This window comes from Vipera ursinii (genome assembly GCF_947247035.1).
Source record: "Vipera ursinii genome assembly, chromosome: 4".
NCBI lineage: Eukaryota > Metazoa > Chordata > Lepidosauria > Squamata > Viperidae > Vipera > Vipera ursinii.
In genome coordinates, this window is record NC_139514.1 from 15,479,621 (window position 1) to 15,492,412 (window position 12,792).

The following is a 12,792-nucleotide window of genomic DNA, read 5'->3' on the forward strand; positions in this document are numbered from 1 at the left end:
ACTCCCAGAATTCCTGAGTCAGCATAGCTGACTCAGGAATTCTGGGAGTTGAAGTCCATGAGTCATAAAAGAGCCGAGGTTGCCTACCCCTGCCCTAGGATGAATTAGAGTAAATGCCTAATTTTCAGCAATCTCAGAAATATAAATATCACTCATTCTCTACGCTGTTATAGTTAACCTCTCCACACTGATAGCACGGGTCTTGGGACTACAACTTCCAAAATGCTGCCTGGGAATTCTGGAAATACTGTAGTGACCCAAACATATCTGGAGGTTGAGATGATTGTTAGACTGTGAGAAAAAAGTAGGGCAAAACAGACCTCCGTTCTTTTCTTTTGTAGTCTGGATTTTGTCAGAGTGGTTAAAGTCACTTCCTGCTGTTTAAATTTGTCTGGGTTGATGAGCCATTCTATATATTTCAAAGTGCTGAGTTGGTTTATGTGTTTATGCAATTTATAAGGTCACTAGTCTTGCTCCTGCGAGTCTGAGCAGTTAACATAATTGTAAAAGGGTACAAGCGACAAAATAAAAAGTATATCTGAAACAACACGCTATGACAACTGAGGAAAACAGCAACCAACCCAACTTCCTCCTGCCTGGGGAAAATACACAGGCCTTAACAACTTTCCAAAAGGCCAACAAAGTTGTGCTAATCTGTTGTTGGCTATTACGGTGTTCCAGAAGGATTCTTTTTTTTTCTTGAAAGTAGTTTTTAACCTGCTATAATTAGGGACGCGGTGGCTCAGTGGGTTAGGACACTGAGCTTGTCGATCAGAAGGTCGGCAGTTTGGCGCCTCGAATCCCGAGTGCCGCGTAACAGAGTGAGCACCTGTTACTCGTCCCAGCTTCTGCCAACCTAGCAGTTCTAAAGCACGTAAAAATGCAAGTAGAAAAATAGGGACCACTACGGTGGGAAGGTAACAGCGTTCCGTGCGCCTTTGGTGTCTAGTCATGCCGGCCACATGACCACGGAGAAGTCCTCGGACAAGCGCTGGCTCTTCGGCTTTGAAACGGAGATGAGCACCAGCCCCTAGAGTCGGAAACGACTAGCACGCATGTGCGGGGGAACCTTTACCTTTACCTTTAATTAGATAACAGAAATGTCAAACTTGACATTTGAGAGATATTGGTGTAGTAGTCAAAGGTACTGAGCTAGAAACAGGATATTGTTCTAGTCTTGTCTTGGGCACAAAACCAGTTGGGTGACCTTCAGCAAGTTATTGTCAGGAGGAGGAGGAGGTGGAGGATTCTAGAAAGAGTGCAGAGAAGAGCAACAAAGATGATTAGGGGATTGGAGGCTAAAACATATAAAGAAGAGTTGCTGGAATTGGATAAGTCTAGTTCAGGGGTCAGCAACCTGAAACAGTGAAAGAGCCACTAGGAACCGGTTCCCTCATACATGCGCGCATGCGCAGAACAGGGTTTGACTGAAGAGTGGAGCCAAGGCGAGATATGCACCTACCCTGCATATTTGAATTGATTGGTTGAACTTTTTTAGTCCCATTTTTTTTTTTTGGACTGCACATGGCAGAGGACTGGGAGCGGCAGGAGACGGCTGAAAGAGCCGCATGCAGCTCCGGAGCCGTGGGTTGCAGACCTGTGGTCTAGTTTAATGAAAAGAAGAACTGGGGATGACACGATAGCAGTGTTGCCACAAAGGAGAGGGAGTCAAGCTATTCTCCAAAGCACCTGAAAGCAGGACAAGAAGCAACAGATGGAAACTAATCAAGGAGAGAAGCAATCTAGAACTAAGGAGAAATTTCCTGACAGTTAGAACAATTAATCAGTGGAATGACTTTCCTCTAGAAGTGAATGCTCCAACACTGGAAGTTTTTAAGAAGTTTTGTCTGAAATGGCATAGGGTTTCCTGCCTGAGCAGGGGGTTGGACCAGAAGACCTCCAAGGTCCCTTCCAACTCTGTTATTTATTTATTTATTTATTTATTTATTTATTCATTTATTCATTTATTTATTTATTTATTTATTCAATTTATATACCGCCCTTCTCGCGTAGGACTCAGGGCGGTTCACAAGGTTATTTAAAAAACAAATACAACAGTTACAAAATTTAAAATCAATTAAAAGAATTATATAAACCTTGAAATAAAACCCCAGTTAAAATAAAATGGGCCGCTCGTATAATTTAAACCAGGCTTGGCAACTTTATGATATCTTATGTTATTCGGAGGAGGAGGAGGAGGAGGAGGAGGAGGAGGAGGAGGAGGAGGAGGAGGAGGAGAAAACAATAGCATACTTCTGAAATCTTGCCTAGAAAACCTGCTGTTCAAAACTGATTCAAAGAGGTACACATATGTTCACACTCACATATACAACTTATTCCTTTGCAAATCTATCCTCTACAACTTTTTTCCTATGTATCCCAGTCGAGGCAAAGTGAACACAGCTGAAACTAACTAGAATGAATTAGTAACTGATCAGATAGAATAGAACTATTTCATAGGTAGGCTAGAGAGACAAAAAGCCCACATTTGTTTTCTTTATCAGAAAATGAGCCGAAGACCAAGCTGATTAGGATTTGTTTTATTTCTTTTTTTCTTTTTCATGGCTGGTCTTTGTGCTTGTTTACTTGCAAACTTAACTATCTCCTTTTTTCAGGAAAAGAGGCATCATTCAAAGCACCAGGGTGCTTGGTGAGTTGTTATTATTAGTCATGGCAGATTGTCCCATCTGATCTGGATTGACAGGGTCACTTGTTTAGTTGTCATTTTCTTAATCTTTCCATTTATAAAAAAAGGAAGTAAGATTGCTATTTCACTTTCTTTTTATCATCTTCCCATACTGGAACAAAAAAAACCCCAGAATCCACAACTATGGTGGCCTGGTCATATCAGAATCAATATCACTGCAGAATTATAATTATTCCCCATCTCCTTCTGCTCCTTTTCCCCAATGGGATGATCTTTGAAAACTTAAATGGTGTTGAAGATGAAGTTTCTACAGAAACTTTATTTTGCTGGATCCTCTCTTGGACATTGCTTTTGTTTTCAAATGGGAAAGGCCAGTTAATCCTGCAGCACAGGTGATCCTCGACTTATGATTGGTTGCATCACGACTATTCAAAGTTATGATGGACTTGAAAAAAGTTATTTACAACCATCTTGAAATTTGTGGTTGTGGCATCACCCTCACAATCACACAATCACATTTCCAGCACTTGGCAAACAGATCTCATTTACAACTGGTTGCAGCATCCCACAGCTAAGTGATTACATTTTGCAGTGTTTTTTTGCCATTTTCCAGCAAAAAACGCCCATTAGATCATAAACTAGATTCAACCTTATGACCATGTTATTCACTCAAGAACTGTGGGGCTCGCTTATTGACTGTCATAAAAATGACCATAAAATTTAGTCCAGTCACATGGTGACTCGACTTATGATCACAACAACCAAAATCTTGGTTTAATTGTGGTCATTAGTCAAAGACCCCTAAACCACAAAGAAGAGGGAGTCAAGCTATTCTCCAGAGCACCTGAAGGCAGGACAAGCAGCAATGGGTGGAAACTAATCAAGGAGAGAAGCAACCTAGAACTAAGGAGAAACTTCCTGACAGTTAGAACAATTAACCAGTGGAACAACCTGCCTCCAGAAGCTGTGAATGCTCCAACACTGGAAGTTTTTAAGAAGAGACTGGACAACCATTTGTCTGAAATGGTTTCCTGCTTGAGCAGGGGGTTGGACTAGAAGACCTCCAAGGTCTCTTCCAATTCTGCTATTCTATTCTATTCTATTCTATTCTATTCTATTCTATTCTATTCTATTCTATTCTGTTCTGTTCTGTTCTGTTCTGTTCTGTTCTGTTCTGTTCTTATTCTTATTCCAAATAAAATTAAGGCTGTTTGGGACTGAAATGAACTTTTTATGGGTTAATGTTATTTTAAGCAATAAGACTATTTAATTAGGCAAGCAATCTCTCTTTTCCCCAAGCCCTCTGGTGATCTTGCTTTGGATAGGTAGATGTAATTCTAATCAAATGTTTGGTCTGTAATATACAGTTTCTGAAGCCTGAGATAGATTCACAAAAACATTTGGTCTATTGACACCTATTTGGAGACCCTTGGGCTGTGCTGGTTTCACTTTCAGATCAATAGTCTCTTCTTGGAAATAAAGCACTGGACTGAGCTGGTGAATGCTATAAATGCAATTGTATTTTTCTACTGATGTTTTCCTCATAATAAATAGAGTGCTGTCTTAATTATTAGAGAAAATAAATGGGTTTCCAAGTATTTTTACCTAAATTTGTAGCTTGGAGCTCTTTCAACCATTAATTTTCCTACATTTATTGAAGAAAATTGAGAATATTTTTGTAGGGAATCTTCATATTAAATGTTATGGGCTTATTATCTCCATAAATGAAGCATCAACATTTCAAACAGTTTTTTTAAAATGAAAAACTGAAGTTTTGTTTTTGTGCCTTTTAACTTTGAACAACCAAAATATCTAAGTTCCTAAGTGGAGTTAAGTTACAAAGGTTTCTACCACTTGATATTATCTGAATCCATAAAATGCAAAACATATTTCTATTTCAAGCTTTCCATAAATAGATCCAAAATTTCCTTCTAACATCTTGAAATTTATTCTGGATTCCTTTGTTTATTCTGTAACCCTAAATATATTCCTTCTGGCCCTCCAGATGTGTAGACTATAATTTTCATTATGTTCAACCAGCATGACCTCTGTCTATGGAAGTGGGTATCATGGGAATTGTAATCCAATCCATCTATAGCAGGGGTGTCAAACTCAACTTCATTGAGGGCCGCATCAGCATTGTGGTTGCCCTCAAGGGGCTGGGTGGGTATGGTCAGGGTGGGCGTGGCCTACTGGGTGGGTGTGGCTAGAGTGCATATGGCCTACTGGGTGGGCGTGGCCAGCTCTACATCGTTCGCATCAAGGGTGCCTATGGGGGCCTGGGCAGGAGTGGGACAGATCTGAGGGTCTCTGGGCCAGGGCCAAGGCAGTGGGGGCCATTCCCTCACTGTTTACAGGATGGCTTTGCGTGCCACATGAAACCACTTCGCGGGCTGCATCCGGCCCCCGGGCCTTGTGTTTGACATGTCTGATCTATAGTAAAAGGAAACAGGTCAGTGAAAGCTCCATTAGGAAATAAACCTCTCTGATGTAGTCACTGACTTACCAAAATGAAGTCAACTTGATTGCTAAATCAACTAATATACTGTGTTTGTACAATATGTCAAAGTACAAAATGATTAGAAGGAACTATGGTCAACTTAGTTAATGTTGTCACCTATAGATTATAATATCTCTTGGCTGCTATTTATATTTAGTTTATTTTTTCATAATTTTAATTGTTTTTATGGTTCTGCGCTGCCCAGAGTTATTGATCTGATATTGGCAGCTATACAAATTGAATGAATGAATGAATGAATGAATGAATGAATGAATGAATGAATGAATGAATATATTATGCACTTTCACAAAGGAATTTTTTTTTCTGAACCAGAGTAAGGTCCAACCAGCTTTACATATGCAATAGATCCATTCAGTATTTAACTGACTTGATTAAATGTTTGGGTAGTCCTTGATTGACAACAGTTCATTTAGTGACCATTTGAAGACACGGTGTCACTGAAAAAAGTAACATGACCATTTTTCACACTTACAACCATTGCAGTACCCCCATGGTCATGTGGTCAAAATTCAGATGCTTGGCAACTGGCTCATACTTATGATGGTTGCAATGTCCCATGGTCATGTCTCACTTACCCTTTTGACAATGGGCAAAGACAATGGGCAAGTTAGATTCACTTAACAACTATCTCGCTTAGCTACAGAAATTTAGGGCTCAATTGTGGTCCTAAGTCAAGGACTAGCTGTATTCTACAAACTCAGTCAATGAAGCTTATGACATTGAACTGATTGAATGGTTAAACTATTTTATGATTTTCTTTAAAAAATCTGTTTTTAATAATGCTATCATAACTGTGCTTTTCTTGATATTTATTTTATTTTATTTTATTATATTTATTTTATTGAATTTATATACCGCCCTTTCCCGAAGGACTCAGGGCGGTTTACAGGGTACTTAAAACATTTAATACAAAAATTAAAAACAATTAAAAAGATTAAATTTAATCCCTGAAAAAATATTAAAAACCCCAATTAAATTTGTACTAGCAAAACGTTGTCTTTGTACTTCTTGTAATTATTGAATGAACTACAATGGCTAAATTCATGTACTCCAAGTCATAAATGATGACATATCTAAATGATGACTTACAAACTGCTACAGCTCAGTTTATAGAACAATTAACCAGTGGAACAACCTGCCTCCAGAAGCAGTGAATGCTCCAACACTGGAAGTTTTTAAGAAGAGACTGGACAGCCATTTGTCTGAAATGGTATAGGGGGTTGGACTAGAAGATGACCTCCAAGGTCCCTTCCAACATTATTATTATTATTATTATTATTATTATTATTATTATTATTATTATTGTTGTTGTTGTTGTTGTTGTTGTTGTTGTTGTTGTTGTTGTTGTTGTTGTTGTTGTTGTTGTTGTTGTTGTTATTATATCATTTGATAAACCACAACCAAACAAACTCCATTTTGCTTCAACCTGGTATTTGAACAAAAAGAGCTGAATCCAGCTTTTGCTACTGAAATGAAATCAGTGAGACCTAATAATCCAGCACTAACTTAAAGCCCATTAATTTCATAGTATCTACATCATTGGCAACTTTAAGATGTCTGAATTTGCATTTGCAATTTGATGGAATAACATGCTCATTTTGATGTCCTACATTGCAGATGTCCTGAAAGGAGATTTTACATATTCTGTAATATAAGATTAAGTTAAGAATCAATCCTCAGGAAATCACTCTTGACATTCATTCTGAAACAATTTGTTGAAATAAACTTTGAAACAGGGGCTCTTGGTACTCTCTGAGCTTGGTTGTTTTCTTGCAGGTGTTTCATTATTCAAACTAGGTAACATCATCAGTGCTGGTGAATGGAATGAGCTATATTCATTTGTACCTCATTTCAATCCTGAGCTACAAATATTCTCCTTAATTTTGAAACAGTTCGCAACCCCGCTTCCATAGGAACGCCCTCATCTGAAGGTTTGTTGTGGGAAGAGTGCAATCATTTTTTCTTGTATTTGTCCCCTTAAATCAACCTCCATTGCGTTGATTATAAAGACTTACAAAATTACAATACACTTTTCTGGGCAAGGATACAGAAGTAGTTGCCTATCACTTTTTTCCAGGATTCTTCTTGGAACTTCCCACATCATCATCACCATCATCATCATCATCATCATTGTTATTGTTGTTGTTGTTATTGTTATTATTATTATTTTGATTTTTTACAATAACAGTCCCTAGTGCTTAGTAAACAGTGTGTTGTCTGGGTTCATATATTTAAAAACAATAATAATTAATTTCTATAGTTAATCAATAAGTTAGTCAATGATATATTTCTTTGATCTTCTCTTCTTCCAGTAGTATTCTCCTTTTATCTGCATTAAACAAATATCATTCTTAATATTTTTGATACATACAAGGTTGAGTATAAACATTTTTCCAGTATTTGTACAATAACATCATATAATACCTTTTTAACCAGTTTATATTTCAATTGTATTGATAAAAGTCATCTTATTATTATGTTTTCAAGATTCTTATTTAAGCTTCATTTCCCCACTGTATTCAAACCACTCTTATCAGTCATAATTTTCTCAGAATTAAATACCTTTAAATATCCAAGCTTCCCACTTTTTGGTATTCCCTGATTGTTTCCAACTAGGTTTTAGACAAGTCTAGTCCTATTTAACCAGGACCAGGCACCTGGAGGGAATGGGGGCCAAAAAGGTAAGATATCATGATGTAGAATAATAAATTTTGCCACAGCCTGCCGGATGTATTTCTTATGCTGTTACTTCCAAGATGTAGGTATGTTCATAGGAAAAAGATGAGCAACACTTTTGTTGCAGAAACCTGCAAGCTATTGGTGAATGTGATTGGTGATTGGTGATTTTTCTTCACAACAATTAGATGAGATAGATTCATCAGAGAGAGAGAGAAAGCGATTGGTCTGGCATCTGTGGGTGAGGAACTTTCCATTGAATCTGGGTCTCCCAAGTGCTAGTCCAATATCTTTATTACACACCTCCCTTACTCTCTTAGTTGCTATTCATTAGTCAGGAATGATTTCTGAATGAAGCCAACAGAACTTTGCATCCTGATTCAGTATGGTTTGTTCAATTTAGATTTAATGCACTGTACCCAGACTTTGTGCTTTGCAAATCATGATCTACTGTTTAGTATAATGGGAACCTGTCTATGGTTTAGATAACAAATTATGGTTAAAGCAAACAATGAGCCAATAACAATATTTTTTTTAAAAAAACCATACATTGTCTTATAAGTATTGTTGATGTACATTTCCATCATTTTGATCCTTTTGTGTTTAAGGGGACTTACTCCCAAATAAACATGCTCAGGAATCCGATTTTAGATTTAGGAAACTTAAGATAATTAGCAAACAAAAGAGAGAGTCAGAGGGAGAAAAGAGAGAGAAGGAGAGGAAAAAGAATAATTTTGTCCAGTAGTCACAATAAATGCAAGAAAATATAACTCTGTTTCTTTGCTTGTACTGCCACCTGCTGATTCAGTAGTTCAACTGGTATGATTATTCACTTCCAATCCAGAGATACTATTCAATGAACTGTATATTCCTGGAAATAATGTGCATGAGACTTCAGGTTATATAGTCCACAGCCATAATAATTTAAAGCTAAAATATTGTTTTACTGCAGCATGAATGTAGGCTAAAGAAAATATCTGTCACTGGCTGAATAGATAGGCCTTATGCTACTGACCAAATGTCTGCCCTCTGGAATATCTTTTCCCACGGATTAAGGTCAACTCCAAACCTCCCGATCTTCAGTAAGAGCCTAAAGACCTGGCTCTTCCAGTTAGTTTGGGGTTCCAATGGGGAAACATCACAGTGGAGGTGATTAATAGATAAAAAACAGATCCCATCTCCTACCCCTCTGCTCCCACTCTCCCCATCTTTAATTGGATCATAGTATTTGGCTTGTATTAATTTATTTATGTTTTTAGTATCTATATTTTTATCTGTTAAGAATTGTATGCTGCTGACAGTTATCCTGTGGTAAGACAGGCAGCCAACAAACAAACAAACAAACATCTGAAGACCCCAATGTCTTATGAAATTACATTTACAATACTTTTAATTCTTACTAAACTAGAACGCTCAGCCGAAGTGGTAATAAAATTCAAGATCTGAAAAATATTGGCAGGATAGGGGAGATAAATCTTCCATAACACCTCTCCAAATTGCATTCCCAGGTAAGGCATTATTTATCTTGATGTACAACTCAAATGTCTAATGCAAAATTAGGTGACCTCCATCAGAGGCCACACTCCTAAAATATGAGCAGGGCTGGAACCCAAAATCAGAGGGGTGGGGGCAAGATCAAAATTAATTTAAGAATGTTCCTGAATCTGTAAGATGTGTGGGCTTTAAGCCCAGAATTCTGAAGCCGGTATGCTGGCTGTGTTGTGATTCAGTGTCAGCCTGTGATACTGGCAGCTGAGTCTGATGATTCTGAAGAGGAGGAGGAGGAGGGGTTTGGAGAGCCTTTGGTGTCAGAGGGAGGCTCTGATGCACTGCAGGACTCTCAGCCTGGCCCCTCCTGTCATGTTCTTCATCAGACTCAGCCATGTGAGCACAAGGTATTGGATGTAGATGATTCACAGCTGGATCTATTCAGGGATTCTAGGAGCAAGAGGCAATCCAGCAGAGTAGAACAGAGAAAGGCCATGAGGCAACTCAGTGAGAGGAGGAGAAGGCAATGAGAAGCCATGCCTTGGGACTGCTGATAAAAGGGGAAGGTGTAGGAGGTGCTGGTTGCTGAAGACAACCGTTTGAAGATCTTCTGCTAGAGTCCTGGTCTGTTATTCCTGTTTAACTTTTGTTTGAACTTTTGGTTTAACTCTTGTTTGAACTTTTGATTTCTTTGTAAATAAATTTGGTTGGGTTTTTTCCAGCCTGTTGACTATAAAAAGGGGTTGTCCCTGACATTCAAACAGGGCCGGTTGTAGGCTGGAACAGAACAGGTTGATGAATTCTGGGAGTTGATGTTCACACACTTTAAAGCAGGGGTATGGAATGATGGCCCCTTTACAACCTGTGGACTTTGACTCCCAGCAGTGCTGGCTCAGGAATTCTAGGAGTCGAAATCCACAGATCATAAAGGGGCTATCGTTCCACACCCCTCCCTTAAAGTTACTGTAATGTATTGGGATTTTTACTTGAACTGATTCACGTGTCTGTTTGAATGCTGCTTAAGGTTGCTCAATGGTGTGTCTGTGTAACAGTCACTGACTAAGCCAGAGTTGTTGTCTCCAAGATGATCATTGGTTGATTTGGGGCGGGAATGGGTTCCTTTAAATCTATTGGCTGTTGCCTAGTGGCCAACTGTATAAGTAGCTGCGCAGCAGCCTCTGTTTCAGTTCTGTTCCTGTTTGCCTAATAAAGCATGTTCCTGTTTGCAACCTTCCGTCTCGCTTATTGCCTGCCAAGAACTGGCTACACAACAGTTACCATGCTTGAAAAACACTGCTTTAGTTTCGCTCATGCTCTTGAGAGACACTTCTGCTAGATATTTCTTTGAGCACCTTTCCATGTTAGCCTTTCCACCCACGGCACACAATCTGTGTGTATTTAATGAACTGATTTGATTTAAATCCTCACAAGACCGTTCCCAAATCTGTTGAGAAAAGCTGAAAAGCAGACTTCAAAAGACAAATAAAAATGCCATCTCTGAAAACTCCATTTAATTTATGGATAAAGCAGACGTGTTTTGCTTGCTCCTCTAAAGATTAAGCCAATGGGGAGTAAAATAGGCACGGAATAAGTGAAGGGCTGAAAGGATAACATCTAAGAGGAAAAGATTATAAGCAGGTAATTTATCTGTTGAAGAGAAGGTTGGAAGTCATTGTATTTCATCAATTTAGTTTCCTCCTTCCTTTTCTTTTTTTCTTTTTTTGAATGTTTTCCTTTTTTTCTTTCATTCCTTTTTTAGTTTTATTTTTTATATTTTTGTTATTTTTTTAAGATTGATTTAGATTGATCTAAAATTCTTAATATACATAAATAAGTAAGTAAATATCAACAGGGAGTAAAATGAATTCTGTGAATGGGGCAGGGGGAGGTAGGATGCTGGAAAGCCTATTTTTCCCCCATACAAAATAAATAGGCCTGTAGTTCAACCAGGTCTGCAGACGATCTTGAGGGTCAACTCCTCAAGTAGTTAAGCTGTAGCTTTTTAGATCATCAAACTTAACACCAACACCAGAATGAATACTTGCTTGGCAACCAGTGCAAATCCTTTACCACTGATGTCACACAACATCTGTATTTCCATATCTTCTTGAGTTAACAGCTTACCTAGTCCATTTCGCACTAACTACAACTTTCTTTTTAATTTTTTTCATCCTACCTTTATTTCTTTACAGTAATTTATAGTAAAGCACAATGTATACCAAAAATGATGAGAACCAAACATTTTTTCCCATAAGGAAAAATGTAGTAAGTCACAAGGCAGTTGACACCAAAGACGTTCTAGCTTGTGCATTGAGTACCAAACAAACGATGAGTACCAGGACAAAATTTTCATATCAAAATAATTTTAGTACCAAATGTAATGAGTTTCAAAGCAGTTGAGTACCAAGGTAACACTGTATAAACAATTCAAGATGTCAGACCTGTCCCAGCTAGTTTTTTAAGCAAAAAAGACCGTCTACTCCATTGGTAGTGATATACCTTACTAAAAGTTAAGTGAGTTGTTGTTGTTGTTAGTTGCGAAGTCGTGTCTGACCCATCGCGACCCCATGGACAGCATTCCTCCAGGCCTTCCTGTCCTCTACCATCTTCTGGAGTCTGTTTAGGCTCACGCCTACTGCTTCAGTGACTCCATCCAGCCACCTCATTCTCTGCCATCCCATTCTTCTCTTGCCCTCAACCTTTCCCATCATTAGGCTCTTCTCCAGTGAGTCCTTCCTTCTCATTAGGTGGCCAAAGTATTTGAGTTTCAACTTCAGGATCTGACCTTCTAAAGAGCAGTATAGCAAAGCCAGAACTGAAGTTCATGCACCAAACTTTCTTGGTTAACTTTCCCCATTCGGTTCCTCCCCAATTCCTCCCCTTTGCTGTCCCTTATTGTCCAATAATATTTGAATAAATTGTTTTGGGAACTGCCTCTTCAACAGCGGGCTGGTTGGTGAGCCATTGCATTCTATTCCCAGCACTTTGACCTTGAGATGGTGTCTCTGGACGGCACGATGAATAGTTAGCCTTCCCCCCACCTGTCCTGCTCCGTCCCCCCTGCCCATAGTTCATGGCAGATTGGCCAGCTTGTGAATGCAAAGCTCAAGCCTGTTGGCAGTTCTGATACAAGGTGACCGACATACCTAATACTCCTTCCCCTTTCTCTTTTCCTCACCCTTCCCTGCAACAACAATCTTGTAAGGTGAGTTGTACTGAAAGTGACTGGCCCAAAGTCACCCAGCTGGTTTTGGGTCTAAGATGGGACTAGAACTCACAGTCACCTGGTTTCTAAGTCAATACCTTGACCACTACTTTCAGACACTTATAAGGGTAAAGGTAAAGGTAAAGGTTCCCCCGCACATGCATGCTAGTCGTTTCCGACTCTAGGGGCCGGTGCTCATCTCCGTTTCAAAGCCGAAGAGCCAGCGCTTGTCCGAGGACATCTCCGTGGTCATGT